Source organism: Phoenix dactylifera, chromosome 9, assembly GCF_009389715.1.
Source record: "Phoenix dactylifera cultivar Barhee BC4 chromosome 9, palm_55x_up_171113_PBpolish2nd_filt_p, whole genome shotgun sequence".
NCBI classification, from domain to species: Eukaryota; Viridiplantae; Streptophyta; class Magnoliopsida; order Arecales; family Arecaceae; genus Phoenix; species Phoenix dactylifera.
In genome coordinates this window covers 3,441,385-3,458,391 of record NC_052400.1, presented here as the reverse complement: position 1 = coordinate 3,458,391, position 17,007 = coordinate 3,441,385, and the positions used below count along the sequence as shown (strand labels likewise).

Below are 17,007 nucleotides of genomic sequence, written 5' to 3'. Positions count from 1 at the left end.
TGATGCAAGATATGGTAGGACAACCAGGATCTTTATACTTAGGTGGGGTGTTGTGTTTGAGAATAGCAGTCACATGTTCAGTTAGAAAAGCTTTCTTTTGTATGTAAAGCTTTCGCTTTATGGTACAAGATCTTTTAAAAATTTGGCATTAGATGGGATCTGCTTAATGGCATCTAATAAAGGAATGTTTATCTTTACTTGTTTAAAGATATCCAGAATTTCTTGGTCAGGTATTCCCTTTTTAGATGCAAGCAAGCGCTGAGGAAATGGAGCAACTATCTTGTGATGGGGTATTGATTCATCTTGTTCATTATCATCTTCATCATTCTTTTCAATAGATTTTTCAGAATTGTCATCCTTCGTTGGGATTTCTTTGTTAATTATTTTTCCACTACGAAGGGTCGTGACAGACTTAACTTGTTCAAATTTAGGTTGGGATGAACTTGCTTCATGGACCTCATGTTGACCCTATGGGTTAGATTGAGGTTGGGCTGGAAATGTTCCTTTTTTCCTAACATTGAGTTGAGCCTCAATTCTACCTACATAATTTTTAAGTTCTTGGAGTGATTGCATTGTATTCTGATTTATCTGAGTCTGCCCTTGCATGAAAGTTTGCAAAGTATCTTCAAGAAATTTTCTATGTGGTGGCAGATAAGGAGTAGGAACAGAATTTCCTTGAGATTCATTAGCAGTGGTCTTTTAGGATTATATGTTTCTGAAAATGGTCTTTTATAAGTATTGGTGAAATTTGCTTGATCATGCAACACTTCTTGAAAAGCAGGAATTGTAGGACAATCCTTGGTCACATGTGCATTACTCTCGTAGATTCCACATATACTTTCAACAATAGTTTGTGCTTTTCCTATATTGGCCTTGCTTAATTCCATGGCTTCAACCTTCCTAGTCAAATTAGCAATTTTTATATTGACATCATTGTCATCTTTAATAAGATATATTCCTCCTTTTGCATTAGGTGCTATTTTAGATTTTTCATTTTTATCTGTTGTATCCCAAGCTTGTGCATTTTCTGCTAAAAGATCAAAATAATCCCAGGCTTCATTTGGTTCTTTACTCATGAATTCACCGTTACACATCATTTCTACAAATTATCTCATATTGGAGGACAAACCATTATAAAAGAAACTAAAGACCCTCCAAATTTCATATCCATGATGTGGGCAAGCAAGCAGAAGGTCCTTAAATCTTTCCCAATACTGAAAAAATGTTTCTCCATCTTTTTGTGCGAAGTTCATGATATTTCTTCTAAGTGTGTTTGTTTTATGTGTTGTGTGGAGTGATTGATCATAACCCTATTTGATTTTGATGAGCTCAAAGCATCTGAGTATATCTCTTGTTTACTAATGAATTCAATTGAGTGTTTCAGTGAAAATCTTGTCTAAAGTGTTTCTAGACTTGGTTCATAATATTTTGGATAAGTTAAGAAGTCAGTTTGAACCAAAGTCTGAGACTCGAGTCGACTCCGGAGTATTACGAGTCGACTCCAAGCGTATCAGAATCACTGGCACGGGCTCGAGTCGACTCCGGATCATTACGAGTCGACTCCGACTGAGAACAGACAGATGAACAGAAAGCATCAACTCAAAACCTGTCAGCGAGTCAACTCCTGAAGTGCGCGAGTCAACTCCGATGTTTACCGAGTCGACTCCGGAGTAGTATGAGTCGACTCCAAGGAGTTACAGACAGAAAAGTCAGAGAGCGAATTTCGACCCTGAGATTCGAGTCGACTCCTGTGGAACGCGAGTCGACTCCGATGGTTGGTAGGTCGACTCCAAAGAAAGCGAGAGTCGACTCTCAGTGGTTCACAAGGCAAAAGTCAGAGAGCAGTTTTCGGACTCTAAGATTCGAGTCGACTCCCGCAATGCGCGAGTCGACTCCGAGACAGCGCGACCCCAAAAAGACAGAAGACCGAATTATTGTCTCTGAGAGCCGAGTCGACTCCCAGACAGCTCGAGTCGACCCCAAGGCAGCGCTACACCAAAAAGGCAGAAGGCCATGTTTCGGAAACTGAGAGCCGAGTCGACTCCAGAACAGTCCGAGTCGACTCCAAGACTGGACGAGCCAAAACACAGAAGATCGGGAGTTCGGGCTCTGAGCGCCGAGTCGACTCCCAGGATTGTCGAGTCGACTCGAGTGGGCCAGGTTGAAAATTGGCTCCGTGGACTTCATGGGATGAGCCGACTCCGAAAATGCCAAGTCAGCTCCAGAAGTTGGCGAGTCGACTCCGGGTCAAGTCGAGTCGACTCCCAGTCGAAGAGGCCACTTTAATTCAAATCCGGAACAGTTGCCGAGTTGACTCCAGAAAAGCATGAGTCGACTCCCGCTACAGCCGAGTCGACTCCTGATCGCGCGAGTCGACTCCGACCCCCAACGGACATATTGTCAGGTTGTGCAGAGTGTGCAGAACGGGCAGAAAAAGGTGTCTAACGGCTAGTTTCCGTGGGGGATGGCTTAAATAGCCACAGAGGACTGTAGCAAGGTAGAGAAGCACCATTCCATTCAAAGAAATCAAGCATTCATTCTCTGCATACTTGTCTTCAACGAAAAGAAGGAAGAGCGCCATTAACTCCATCCAACTTTCTCTTCTCAGCATTTTAAAGAAGCCTCCTCCTGCATTCAAGTCGACCAGACATTCCAGAGGAGACTCAAAGTTCAAGAAGCCCTACTCTACTCCAACTCAAAAGTGTTTGAGGGCTCTTACTTCTCTTCTAGTTTATATTGTAGCAAATCTGCTTTTTAAGAAGCTCAGTTTTTCTGTTTGTTTCTTATTCTTTCCATATTGTCTTTGCTTGGTTCAATCGGGGGATTGAATCAAGGGTGTAGAGGTTGGTTGGTGAGCCGAGTGTAAAACCAACGTGTAAGGGTTCGATTGTGATCCCGGAAAAAACAATCGGGGTGGTTCTAGTCGGTGAGCCAGGGAAAACCGACCGAGTTCGTTGTGAGCTCGTAAAACAACAAGTTTGGTTGTGAGCTTGTAAAACAACCGGTTGTAATCCGAGGGGTTATAGTGAATTCCCAAGTGAGACTTGGGGAGTGGACGTAGGAGCAAGGGTTAGCTCCGAACCACTATAAAAGCCTTGTGTTTGTGATTGTGTGTCTCTTTCTTTTACTCTCATTTCATTCACAGCACATAGCAATTAATTAATCATCTTGGTAAAGCATTAATTAGTCATCCACAACGTTTTAATTGCAAAATTATTTTAAAACCCAATTCACCCCCCCCCCCCCTCTTGGGTTGTCTATCTGGGCAACAAGTGGTATCAGAGCCTAAACTCTTCTACCCTAAGAGTAAAAGATCAAAATAACAACCCCATTTGGATCTTCCCACATTGAGGGTCAGTCCACCCAAAGACCCCCATTCTTTAATGGATCCGACTACTCATATTGGAAGGCTAGGATGAGAATATTCATCCAAGCCCAAGACTATGAGATGTGGACCATTGTAGTAAATGGACCATACATCCCATCCATCTATGTAGAGGGTGTCACTGTACCTAAACTAGAAAAGGATTGGGATGAACATGACATGAGAAAGGCACAACTCAGTTCTAAAGCAATGAATGTGCTTTACTGTGCATTAGATAGGAATGAATTCAATAGAGTCTCTACTTGCAATTCTGCAAAAGAGATTTGGGACAGACTTGAAGTGACCCATGAGGGCACGAATCAAGTCAAAGAATCCAAAATAAATATATTAGTTCATAAGTATGAACTATTTAAGATGGATTCTAATGAGACAATCACTAGCATGTTCACTAGATTTACTGACATTGTCAATGGCCTAAAAAGCCTTGGCAAAAACTATACTAACAGTGATCTTATCAGGAAAATTCTTCGCTGTCTACCAAGGTCATGGGAAGCCAAGGTGACGGCAATCCAAGAAGCTAAGGACTTGAACAAGCTTCCACTTGAAGAGCTCCTTGGATCCCTAATGACTCACGAGCTAACAATGAAGCAGCACAGCGAAGAAGAGTCCTCCCATAAGAAAAAGGTAATAGCTCTCAAATCTACATCATCTAACAAAGATTTGTCTTGCAGTAGCAGCAGTGAAGAAGAAGATCATGAGGGAGATGATGATGAGGCTCTTCTTGTGCGCAAGTTCAGAAAATTCATCAACCACAAGAAGTCCTATCATCAAAGGAGAGGCCCCTCAAATTCCTATCGCAAGGATAAAGGTAAGGAAAGGAAAAATGAGGGGATTGGGTGTTATGAGTGCAAGAAGCCGGGGCACATCAGAGCTGAGTGTCCCCTTACTAAAGAAGGGCAGCAAGTACAAGAAGAAGAAAGCCCTTGTCACCACCTTATCGGACTCCGACGCATCATCTTCATCATCGGATGAGGAACAAGAAGAAAAGGCCAATTTCTGTTTCATGGCCAATGAAAATGAGGTAACATCCAACACGCATCTCGATTTTACCTTTGATGAATTGTATGATGCATTTAATGAATTAATGATTGAATATAAGGCCATAAATCTTAAGAATAAAGAACTAAAAATAGCTAATCAATCTTACCTACATAAATACGATAAGTTAGTTAAGGATAAGGATTGTATCACCAAAGAAAATGCAGAACTTAAAACAAGCAACCAAATCTTGATACAAAAGAATAATACCTTAACTAAAAAAATGAAAGGCTGAACAAAGAAACATTAGAACCCAAAAACAATAAACATATAAATGAGAGTATCACAAAAGAACTGAATGATTTAAAAGCAGAAAAACAAACACTAACTAAAGAACTTGAAAAATACAAATCCTTGGTTGAAAAATTACATATAGTTCAGAAAAACTGAATATGATACTTAATAGTCAACGAGCAGTATTCAATAGAGCAGGTTTAGGATATAAACTTAAAAAATAAGCAAAAACTTCTGAGTAACTTCTTTGTTAAAGCTGGAGAAAACAAAACTAAGAAAGTAACCTGCTTTTGTTGTGGAACTGTAGGACATAAAGCAAATGTATGTGACTATAGGAAAGGGAAAACTAGAAGAAAAATTAAAAGGGTATGGGTTCCAAAAGGAACCAATATGACTAACCATGAAGGACCCAAGAAAACTTGGGTACCTAAGATTATATGATCTGCTTGTGTAGGAGTGTCTTGCAGCCAAGGTCAACAAAATTGCTGATACTTGGATAGTGGCTGCTCAAGACACATGACGGGTAACAAGAATCAATTCTTCACCCTTGAAGCTAAGAAGGGAGGTGCTGTGACTTTTGGAGACAATAACCAGGGTCACATCATTGGTATAGGTAAAGTTCAAATTACCCCTTCTACTTTTATTGATAATGTTCGCTATGTTGATGGTCTTAAGCATAATTTATTAAGCATTAGTCAATTATGTGATAGAGATTATAATGTTATGTTTTAAACCATCACTATGCATCATAACAAACCCAAATGACAATAGTTTAGTTTTTAAAGGAATAAGACGTGGAAATGTGTATGTTGTAGACCTTGAGGATCTTGCCAAACACAATCCATGTTTAGTTGTTAATGAAACTAAGGACAATGATGCTAGTTGGTTATGGCACCGTAAGTTAGGTCATGCAAGCATGGACACAATATCTAAACTAGTTAAAAGAGATTCGGTGATTGGTTTGCCAAAATTAAAGTTTGAAAAGAATAAAATATGTGAAGCATGTCAATTTGGCAAACAATCAAAGAACTCCTTTTGTTGCTGGGGGTCCAAACCGAGAACGATTGGCACAGCGGTATGAACGGGGTTCCCTTGGAATTACTTCGGTTGCGCTCCACCTTCCGCCGGAAAACCTGCAAGCAAGCCTCGCACCACCACCGGGGTAGTGGGGGCCCTCCGACGATCAAGTTAGGGGAGATCGAAGGAGAAGAAGAGGTAGCAGGTAAGATAATACTCTGAAAAATCTTGCTTACCCTCCCCTTCCCCCCAGCCGCATATATATCAGGCTGGGGGGTTTTTCTGGGGATTGGTCATCGTGTGGCACGATGGGGTTGCCACTGACATGGTCGTTACAGGGCGTCGTGGGGCAGCGCTGGGTACGGCCATGGCAGGGCGTAGTGGAGCTCCGCTTTGTACGGCTGTTACAGGGGATCGTGGGGCAGCGCCGGATACGGCCGTTGCAGGGAGTAGTGGAGCAGGGGGCCGCGGCGTGCCTCAGGGAAACAGTCTGTTGTTGTCAAGAGATTGCCGACTTGGGGTCGGATTGCTGGATCAAGGGGCACCCGACTCGGGGTCGGGCTGCGGAGCCGAAGATATCCGACCCGAGGTCGGATTGCTGGACCAAGGGGCAGCCGACTCGGGGTCGGGCTGCGGAGCCGAAGATATCCGACCCGAGGTCGGATTGCTGGATCAAGGGGCAGCCGTAGTCTTCCTGGGCGCGCGTGCCGGTCACGTGGGGCATGGTGGCTAAGTTCCCCCGTAACAGTAGCCCCCCACTTCCGAGCCTGGAACCAGGAGGAGAACGGGTGAAGGGAGTGACGCTTCGAGATTGCCGCCATCCCTCGGAAAGGCGCGCGCGCTCCGAGCTCCCCGCCTTCTTTATGGCGTATGGCGGTTGTCGCTGATCTGGCAGTCTGCGGATTTCGGCGGACATCCTTCCTTAATGGCGTCGATTCGCCTTTGGGGCGCGAACGATCTTCGGCAGCCGGGCGTCCTCTGGTGTCACCGAGGCGTCACCCGCCTTTCCGCCTATTTGACCGGGGGCCCTCCCCCGTCCGCCTTTCTCTTCACAGGCATCCTCGAGTTTCTCCTTGTGCTGCTGCCGTTGCCGTCGGACTGTTCGTTCGCTCCTCCTTTGACGCTCTCGGAGCCGTTCTTCCTTCCCTTCCGGTGAGTTGCCCCCACTCTTCAATTTAGGGCTCTCCGTACTTTCTCCCTTTGTATTAGTGTACCCCAGTCGTTCCGGTCCCTTCTCCCTCTTGACCCCGCCCTGACCGTAGATTCACTGGCCGTTAGGGATGGACGAAGTAAGAGCGGACCGCATTCAGTCGGAGCTGGTCCCCGAAGACCTAGATAGGTTCGTGGCCCGGTACCACCTTCCCGAAGCCTGCAACGTTACGCTCCCGGGGCCCTGAGGAGAGGATGTCCCATCCTCCTCCAGGGAAGGTCGCCATCAATGAGGACATCCTTCAGGCTGGGTTCCGCTTTCCCCTCTCGGACTTAGTCGTGCAGGTGCTTCGAGGTTTAAGAGTGGCGCCGACGCAACTGGTGCCGAACTCATAGCGTACCCTGACGGCCTTCCAGGTTCTCTGCCGCATGCACGAGGTTCCCGCCACCCTGAACGTCTTTTGGGAATGCTACGGCCTGAACGGCCACCCCGGGACAGAGGGTGGTGGTTGCTTTGCGGCGCGGCGAGGGTGCGGCCTCGTCAAGGAGGCTCCTTCCTCCATTCATGGCTGGAAGGAGCGTTTCTTTTTCACCGACGTAAATCTTTCTTGGGGAATCGGGACAACCTGGGAGACGCCGATGAAGTCCCGATCGGCCTATCGAGGTTGTCGAGGGAGGAGTCCGATGGCGTCGCCGTCTTGAGGGGGTTGGTTGCCGAGGGCCGGCTCCCCCCGGTGGCTAGCCTTATTTCCGAGGATGCCTTGGTGAACGTCGGTCTGAGCTCGGTCCCCGCCGACCGTGAGCCCGCCACCACTTCTTCTTTTTTAGCCCTTTTCTCCTCTTTCGTTTCTTCTTTCATCAGTTTCTCAGTTTCTAACCATCTCGTCCTTTTTGCAGAAATCGACGACGTCATGCAGTCGGACAAGGCAATGGCTGTTAGTAGGGCGTCCCTACTGGAAGCGGTCCGGAGGAAGAAACGGACTCCTCCGAGCGGGGTCCACCGGCGAAGAAGCCCCGCCAGCAGGCGACTCCGACGCCGACAGACGGGTCTGGGCCCACCGATCAGGGGGACGCCGCGAGCTCGGACCGACAGTTGACGCCGTATCAGCCCTCCGGTGATGAGACTACCGCTTTTTCGGAGGTGTCATCCGGGCGTGCCCGAGACGGCCGGGTCGGACGCGGTCGGTCCCCAGCCCGGCCTTCGGCTCGGTCGGCTTCGGATGATACGAGAAGGAGGGGCGCGCCGAGGCCCCGGCCGAGCGGGACCCTGTCGATTTCTGGCGCGGCCCCCGCCCCGAGCACGGTCGGCATGACTCTCCCCCAAGCGATGGGTAAGGATAAGGCTGCAGAACCACCGTCCGGCTCCGGGGCGAAGTCGGGGTCGGCCTTCACTTTCGTCGGCGCCCGAAACCTCGTCGAGACGGTGCTGCTGGAGAGTGACCGTAGGCAGGTCCGGCAGATGACGATCCCTGAAGTCGGAGCTGCCAGCTGCGTCTGTCTCATGTCTGTGAGTGTTCTTTTGGTCGCTTTCGTCATTTATAGGCTCTATTGATCCCCGTCTGACGCTCTCATTTTTCCTATCTCTTAGCTCGCCCAGTATATGATCCGTCTGGAGGAGGGTCACGAGGAACAGGCGAGGCTTCTGGCGAGGGCCGAGAGCCGACTGAAAGCTGTAGAGGAGGGAGGCCAGGCTGCGGCGGGGAGGACGACCAGGGACCTCGAGACGAGGCTCCAGGTGGCCGAAGAGCGGGCACTCGGCTTCGCCGCCCTCGAGAGGCAACTGTTGGAGGCTCAGGAGCAACTCAAGGTTGCCTCGGGTCTCGAAGGCGAGATCAGAAAGGCGGAGGAGCGGGCCGAAAAGCAGTCCCGGAAGGCTGCCGACTTCCGGGAGAGGTGGGAGAAGGCCCAGCAGTCGGCCGACAATGCCCGCAACCGAACCCGATCTCTTGAAGCCAGGCTGGTCGAATTGGAGTCGGCCTTGGAGGGGACTCGTGCGAGCAACCAGGAGCTTCATTCGCGCCTGGAGGAGGCTGAGGCTGCTCGCGTCGCTGCCGAGGCGAAGCACATGGAGGCTCGGGCCGATCTGCTGAGGGTTTCCTCCGAGGCGGACGACCGGATTGTGGCGAAGGTCATGGAAGCGAAAGCTCAGATTACGGAGCGAGCGGAGGCGGCACTGGCCGAGAAGAGCGCGGAAATCGGGCGTCAGGCGGTACAGGCCTATCGTCAGTCCGCCGAGTTCATCCGTGACATATCGGACGCGGGGTCCGACTCCTTTGCCTTAGGCTTCGATGAAGGCCTGGCAAGGGTGTCCGCTAAATACCTCGGAATTGACCTGAGTGGGGTCTCCCTCCTCGACTCCCCTCCGATGCCATTGCCTGCCGATTCTCCAACCGTCTCCCTACCCTTCGCGGACGTGCTCGCCGTTCCCGACCCAGTGGTTCCTCCAAGCTGACTTTCTGTACTTTTCTTTGTTCTTCTTTTTTTTGTATGTTGCATGGGTCTCGGCCCTGATGCAACAAAAGTTAATGCAAACAAAGTGTTTCTTCATTTCACTTTCGTCCTTCCTCTTTTTAACTCTTAGTAGCGTCTCGCCGACTCCTGACTCTTGAAGTTCCTCCAGCGCTAGGCCAGGCATCCGAGGGTTAGGCCTCAGGAAATTCTTCCGGCGCTAGGCCAGGCATCCGAGGGTTTGGCCTCAGAAAATTCTTCCGGCGCTAGGCCAGGCATCCGAGGGTTAGGCCTCAGGAAATTCTTCCGGCGCTAGGCCGGGCATCCGAGGGTTAGGCCTCAGGAAATTCTTCCGGCGCTAGGCCGGGCATCCGAGGGTTAGGCCTCAGGAAATTCTTCCGGCGCTAGGCCGGGCATCCGAGGGTTAGGCCTCAGAAAATTCTTCCGGCGCTAGGCCGGGCATCCGAGGGTTAGGCCTCAGGAAATTCTTTCGGCGCCAGGCCAGGCATCCGAGGGTTAAGCCTCGGGAAATTCTTCCGGCGCCAGGCCAGGCATCCGAAGGTTAGGCCTCAGAAAATTCTTCCGGCGCTAGGCCAGGCATCCGAGGGTTAGGCCTCAGAAAATTCTTCCGGCGCTAGGCCAGGCATCCGAGGGTTAGGCCTCAGAAAATTCTTCCGCTGGTCGGCGAAGGCTGGCGCAAGCCGAGGCGACCGGTCGGGGCTTCAGGCTAGTCTGCTCCCGGGATGATCATCGGGTTAGCCTGGCATCCGAGGGCCGAGCCTCGGAGAATTCCGCTCGTTGGTCGGCCAAGGCTGGCGCAAGCCGAGGCGACCGGTCGGGGCTTCAGGCTAGTCTGCTCCCGGGATGATCATCGGGTTAGCCTGGCATCCGAGGGCCGAGCCTCGGGGAATTCCGCTCGTTGGTCGGCCAAGGCTGGCGCAAGCCGAGGCGACCGGTCGGGGCTTCAGGCTAGTCTGCTCCCGGGGATGATCATCGGGTTAGCCTGGCATCCGAGGGCCGAGCCTCGGGGAATTCCGCTCGTTTGGTCGGCCAAGGCTGGCGCAAGCCGAGGCGACCGGTCGGGGCTTCAGGCTAGTCTGCTCCCGGGATGATCATCGGGTTAGCCTGGCATCCGAGGGCCGAGCCTCGGAGAATTCCGCTCGTTGGTCGGCCAAGGCTGGCGCAAGCCGAGGCGACCGGTCGGGGCTTCAGGCTAGTCTGCTCCCGGGATGATCATCGGGTTAGCCTGGCATCCGAGGGCCGAGCCTCGGGGAATTCCGCTCGTTGGTCGACCAAGGCTGGCGCAAGCCGAGGCGACCAGTCGGGGCTTCAGGCTAGTCTGCTCCCGGGATGATCATCGGATTAGCCTGGCATCCGAGGGCCGAGCCTCGGGGAATTCCGCTCGTTGGTCGGCCAAGGCTGGCGCAAGCCGAGGCGACCGGTCGGGGCTTCAGGCTAGTCTGCTCCCGGGATGATCATCGGGTTAGCCTGGCATCCGAGGGCCGAGCCTCGGGGAATTTCGCTCGTTGGTCGGCCAAGGCTGGCGCAAGCCGAGGCGACCGGTCGGGGCTTCAGGCTAGTCTGCTCCCGGGATGATCATCGGGTTAGCCTGGCATCCGAGGGCCGAGCCTCGGAGAATTCCGCTCGTTGGTCGGCCAAGGCTGGCGCAAGCCGAGGCGACCGGTCGGAGCTTCAGGCTAGTCTGCTCCCGGGATGATCATCGGGTTAGCCTGGCATCCGAGGGCCGAGCCTCGGAGAATTCCGCTCGTTGGTCGGCCAAGGCTGGCGCAAGCCGAGGCGACCGGTCGGGGCTTCAGGCTAGTCTGCTCCCGGGATGATCATCGGGTTAGCCTGGCATCCGAGGGCCGAGCCTCGGAGAATTCCGCTCGTTGGTCGGCCAAGGCTGGCGCAAGCCGAGGCGACCGGTCGGGGCTTCAGGCTAGTCTGCTCCCGGGATGATCATCGGGTTAGCCTGGCATCCGAGGGCCGAGCCTCGGAGAATTCCGCTCGTTCAGCCCGGGTCGTCCGAGGATAGCGTCGTAGGCCGAAGGAACACGGACGACCAAGAACCCGAGTCGCACCGTGGCTTCTGCGGGTGCGACGCCCGCAGTCACAGGCAGCTCAACGACACCTTCCACCGGGACAGCGTCGCCGGTGAATCCTATGAGGGGGGTGGATATTTTGCGCAACGATTGTCTGGACAAGCCCAGCTTTTGGAAGGCCTCGTAAAACAAGATATCAGCTGAGCTTCCACTATCCACAAGAACACGCCTTACATCATAGTTTGCCATAGTGAGGGAGATTACCATGGCGTCATCGTGGGGGGTCTGAACCCCCTTTACATCCTCATCACAAAAGGTGATTACATTGCCGACCCTCTGCCTCTTTGCGACGGCCGCACCTGACGCCTCCGTCGAGCCCCCTGCGTTCCTCACGGGCCGGGGGCAGCCCCCAGTGATAGTGTGGATCACGCCCGCAACGGGTCGATTCTGCTCCCGAGGCTCCGGAGGAGCCGGGTCGGCCGGACGCGGGTCTGCGGGGGGACGTCGGTCGCTCACATATCGACCGAGACGCCCCCGGCGGATGAGAGCCTCGATCTCGTCCCGAAGCTGGAAGCAGTCTTTTGTGTCGTGGCCGTGGTCTCGGTGGTACTCACAGTACGCCCGGGAGGGCCTCTTCCCAGGGATCTTCCGTATCTGTCTCGGGGCCGGGAGGTCCTCCCGCCCCTTGATCTCCATAAGGATCTGGGCCCGGGGAGTCAGGAGAGGGGTGTACCGGTTGAAACGTCGGGGCGGAGAACGAGGGCGTGGGGCGCCGTGGTTCTTCGCCGGCGACGGGCTTCTGCGCCGACGCTGGGGCGTCGGGCTCCTCCTCTGGCGTGCCTCTTTCCGCCTTTTCTTTCCAAGCTTTGGAGGGATCTCGGCGGCCTCCTTGCTCCGGTGGGCGGCCGCCTCCTCGGCGTCCGCATACTGGTTCGCCCGGGACAACAGCTCTGGGAAGCTCCGCGGCAGGCGTTTGTCCAGGGAGAAGGTGAGTCTGCCCTTCCGGAAGCCACGCTTCAGGGCTGAAAGAGCTAATTCCTGACTCAGGTTCCGGACCTCCAGCGTACCCCTGTTGAAGCGGGTAAGATAATCCCGCAGGCTTTCTCCCTCGTTTTGCCGGACATCGAAGAGGGAGTCGGAGACCAGTCGCCGCCGGCTACTGACGGCGAAATGAGTGACGAAGAGGCGAGTGAACTGGTCGAAGGACCGGATTGAGTCAGCCTCCAGCCCGGCGAACCACGCCCTCGCCGGGCCACGGAGGGTTGCCGGGAAAGCCTTGCAGAGAAGGGGATCTGATGCTCCGTGGAGGAGCATAAGGGTCCTGAAACTCTCGACGTGATCCCGCGGGTCCGCCGCCCCGTCATAGGGCTCGATCGCCGGCATTTTGAACCCCGGCGGATTCGAGGTCCGCAGGATCCTCGAGGCAAGCGCCGGCTGGGAGGAGATCTCTAAGTCGGCGAAGGGATCTTTGGAATGGCCCTTCAGGACCTGGAGTTGTCGGTGGAGATCGTCCACCCGCCGGTCCAGGGAGCGCGACCGGTGGGTGGGAGGCAAGGGGCGGCGAGAGGGGGACCGACTGGAGCGCGGGTTCCTCGAGGACTGGGGGGTCTGGGAACGCGCCCGGGCCCGCCTCTCGGACCCCGCGCAGCTCCGGCGGGAAGGTCCCGGCAGAATGGAGCGTGCTCGAGAATCCTCCTCGCGCCGGCGCTCCTCCCCATGGGAGAGGAAGGAGCGCGGGTTGAGGAGGACAGGCGAATGCTCAGGCAGCGGCGGCTCCTGAATCCGCTGCGGCGCCCGGGACATCGCACCCTGCAGATGCTGCACTGCCTCCGCGAGGGTGCGAACCTGCTGGGTTAGCTGGTCGAACTGGGCGGCTTCGACCGTCTGAACGGGCGGTGGGGAGGTGGAGTGTTGCTGAGAGTGTGTTGGAGATGCAGCGGCCCTCCGGCCAGAGGCGCGAGAGGCCCCGCGACCGGAAGCATTGGAAGCTCCACGACCACCTCGCCGTGCCATTACGATCGCTCTGAGATCCGGCCCTCCTTCTAGCACCAACTGTTGCTGGGGGTCCAAACCGAGAACGATTGGCACAGCGGTATGAACGGGGTTCCCTTGGAATTACTTCGGTTGCGCTCCACCTTCCGCCGGAAAACCTGCAAGCAAGCCTCGCACCACCACCGGGGTAGTGGGGGCCCTCCGACGATCAAGTTAGGGGAGATCGAAGGAGAAGAAGAGGTAGCAGGTAAGATAATACTCTGGAAAATCTTGCTTACCCTCCCCTTCCCCCCCAGCCGCATATATATCAGGCTGGGGGGTTTTTCTGGGGATTGGTCATCGTGTGGCACGATGGGGTTGCCACTGACATGGTCGTTACAGGGCGTCGTGGGGCAGCGCTGGGTACGGCCATGGCAGGGCGTAGTGGAGCTCCGCTTTGTACGGCTGTTACAGGGGATCGTGGGGCAGCGCCGGATACGGCCGTTGCAGGGAGTAGTGGAGCAGGGGGCCGCGGCGTGCCTCAGGGGAACAGTCTGTTGTTGTCAAGAGATTGCCGACTTGGGGTCGGATTGCTGGATCAAGGGGCACCCGACTCGGGGTCGGGCTGCGGAGCCGAAGATATCCGACCCGAGGTCGGATTGCTGGATCAAGGGGCAGCCGACCCGGGGTCGAGCTGCGGAGCCGAAGATATCCGACCCGAGGTCGGATTGCTGGACCAAGGGGCAGCCGACTTGGGGTCGGGCTGCGGAGCCGAAGATATCCGACCCGAGGTCGGATTGCTGGATCAAGGGGCAGCCGTAGTCTTCTTGGGCGCGCGTGCCGGTCACGTGGGGCATGGTGGCTAAGTTCCCCCGTAACACCTTTAAATCTATAAATAGTGTCTCAACCTCTAGACCTCTAGAACTACTACACATGGACCTATTCGGACCAACTAGAACCACAAGCCTAGGTGGAAATAAATATGGTCTAGTTTTTGTAGATGATTATTCTAGATACACTTGGGTCATGTTCTTAGCTCATAAGGATCAAGCTTTTTCAGTTTTCAAGAAATTTCATAAAGAAGTAACCAATGCTAGAGATACTTCAGTAATAGCTATTAGAAGTGACCATGGTACCGAATTCGAAAATCATTTATTTGATGAGTTTTGTAGTAAAAAGGGGATAACACACAATTTTTCTGCACCTAGGACACCACAACAAAATAGAGTTGTGGAGAGGAAAAATAGAACTCTAGAGAAAATGGCTAGAACCATGTTATGTGAAAGTAACCTCCCTAAGTACTTTTGGGGAGAAGCCATTAATACTTCTTGTCATATATTAAATAGAGTTTTATTGAGACCTATTATAAAGAAAACACCTTATGAACTTTGGAAAAACAGAAAACCAAAGGTAAACTATTTTCATATCTTTGGATGTAGGTGTTTTGTTCATAATAATGGAAAAGATAATCTAGGAAAATTTGATTCTAAATCTGATGAGGGCATATTCTTGGGGTACTCTACAACTAGTAAAGCATATAGAGTCTTTAATAAAAAAACCCTAGTTATAGAAGAATCCATACATGTTGTCTTCGATGATTCTAGTGATATCTCTTCTAGTAAGAGAGTTAATTTTGATGATGATACGGAAATTCTTGAAGAAAAGATTGACGAGATGACATTACAAGATAATAATCAAAAATTAATTGGAGATGCATCATCAAGCCAAGAGATTATAGTAGATCATGGGCTAACTAAGGCGTGGAGGTTTGCTCACGGGCATCCTAAGGAATTAATTCTAGATGATCCATCTCAACCCGTTAGGACAAGAGCATCCCTTAGGAACTTAAACACTCATCTAGCTTTCGTTTCACATTTTGAGCCCAAACACATAGAAGAAGCTGAAAAAGATGTAAATTGGATAAATGCAATGCAAGAAGAATTAAACCAATTTACTAGAAACAAGGTATGGAATCTAGTCGAAAGACCTTCAGAATATCCAATTATAGGTACCAAATGGATTTATAAAAATAAACTTGATGAAAATGAAATTGTTATAAGGAATAAGGCTAGACTAGTAGCAAAGGGCTATAATCAAGAAGAAGGTATAGATTTTGATGAAACCTTTGCTCCTGTAGCTAGACTTGAGGCTATTAGATTATTATTAGCATATGCATGCTCTAAGGACTTCAAACTATTTCAAATGGATGTAAAAAGTGCATTTTTAAATGGGTATATTAATGAGGAGGTATATGTAGAACAACCTCCTGGTTTTGAAAATCATCAATACCCTAATCATGTATATAAATTGAACAAAGCACTTTATGGTTTGAAACAAGCACCTAGAGCATGGTATGAGAAGCTTAGCAAATTCCTATTAGAACATGAGTTCTCTAGGGGTAATGTAGATACAACACTATTTCTGAAAAAGCAAAACAAAGATATGTTATTAGTGCAGATTTACGTTGATGATATTATTTTCGGTGCTACTAACAATCGCCTCTGCGAAGAATTTGCTGATTTGATGCAGAGTGAATTTGAGATGAGCATGATGGGAGAGCTGAACTACTTCCTCCGGCTTCAAATCAAACAGTCTGAAGGAGGCATCTTCATCAATCAAGCCAAATATATCAAGGAGATGCTTAAAAAGTTTGATATGGAGGGGAACAAGTCAATCAGCACCCCCATGAGCTCATCATGCAAATTAGACCAAGATGAATCAGGTAAATATGTAGATCAGAAACTATATAGAGGTATGATAGGATCTTTATTGTATCTTACTGCAAGTAGACCTGATATCATGTTTAGTGTTTGCACGTGTGCTAGATATCAGTCTAATCCTAAGGAATCACATCTAATTGCAGTTAAGAGAATCTTTAAATACCTAATAGGAACTAAGAATATAGGTTTATGGTATTCTAAAGAATCTAGCCTAAAATTAATAGGATACACAGATTCAGACTTTGCTGGATGTAAACTTGATAGAAAAAGTACCAGCGGGTCTTGTCAATTTCTAGGAGAAAACTTAATCTCATGGTTTAGCAAGAAACAAAACTCGGTTGCATTATCTACTGTTGAAGCTGAATATGTTGCAGCCGGGAGTTGTTGTGCTCAAATCTTATGGATCAAACAACAATTAGAAGATTATGGCATTAAACAAGATAAAATACCCATTAATTGTGATAATACAAGTGCCATTAATCTAACTAAGAATCCAATTCAGCATTCAAGAACTAAACATATTGAGATAAGACATCACTTCATAAGAGATCATGTACTGAATGGTGATGTGACACTACAATTTGTTTGTACTGATGATCAATTAGCTGACATTTTTACAAAACCCCTGAGTGAAGAGAGATTTAGTGTGCTTAGGAGGGGATTAGGAGGATTGATCCATGCTAGTGGTGTTTTCCACTAGTTCATTGATTTTGATGATTAGATTGTGGTTAATTTAGAGTTTCTTTACAATGATCATCAAATCAGATCATAATTTAGTGATTTTCCCTCATTCGGCACGAACATAGCATAATTTTTAGGTGCGTGCCAGAGTTCGAGACGACTCGAGCAAGTTTCAGAGTCGGCTCGTAAGGGGGAGTCGACTCGCGCATTTGCGGGAGTCGACTCGAGATCGATGGCAGCAGAGGGGGAGTCGACTCGCATACAGACGGGAGTCGACTCGAGGTTAACAGGCACATAAGGAGAGTCGACTCGAGGTCGAGTC

General features: G+C 50.7%; 1 non-coding gene across 1 annotated transcript; it reads left to right on the top strand.

Moving 5' to 3' along the window:
• The first annotated feature begins 1,164 nt into the window (after positions 1 to 1,164).
• LOC120112071 lies at positions 1,165 to 1,271 on the top strand. Its single transcript, XR_005513569.1, has one exon. It is a non-coding gene; the product is annotated as a small nucleolar RNA R71 (small nucleolar RNA).
• The last annotated feature ends 15,736 nt before the right edge of the window (positions 1,272 to 17,007 follow it).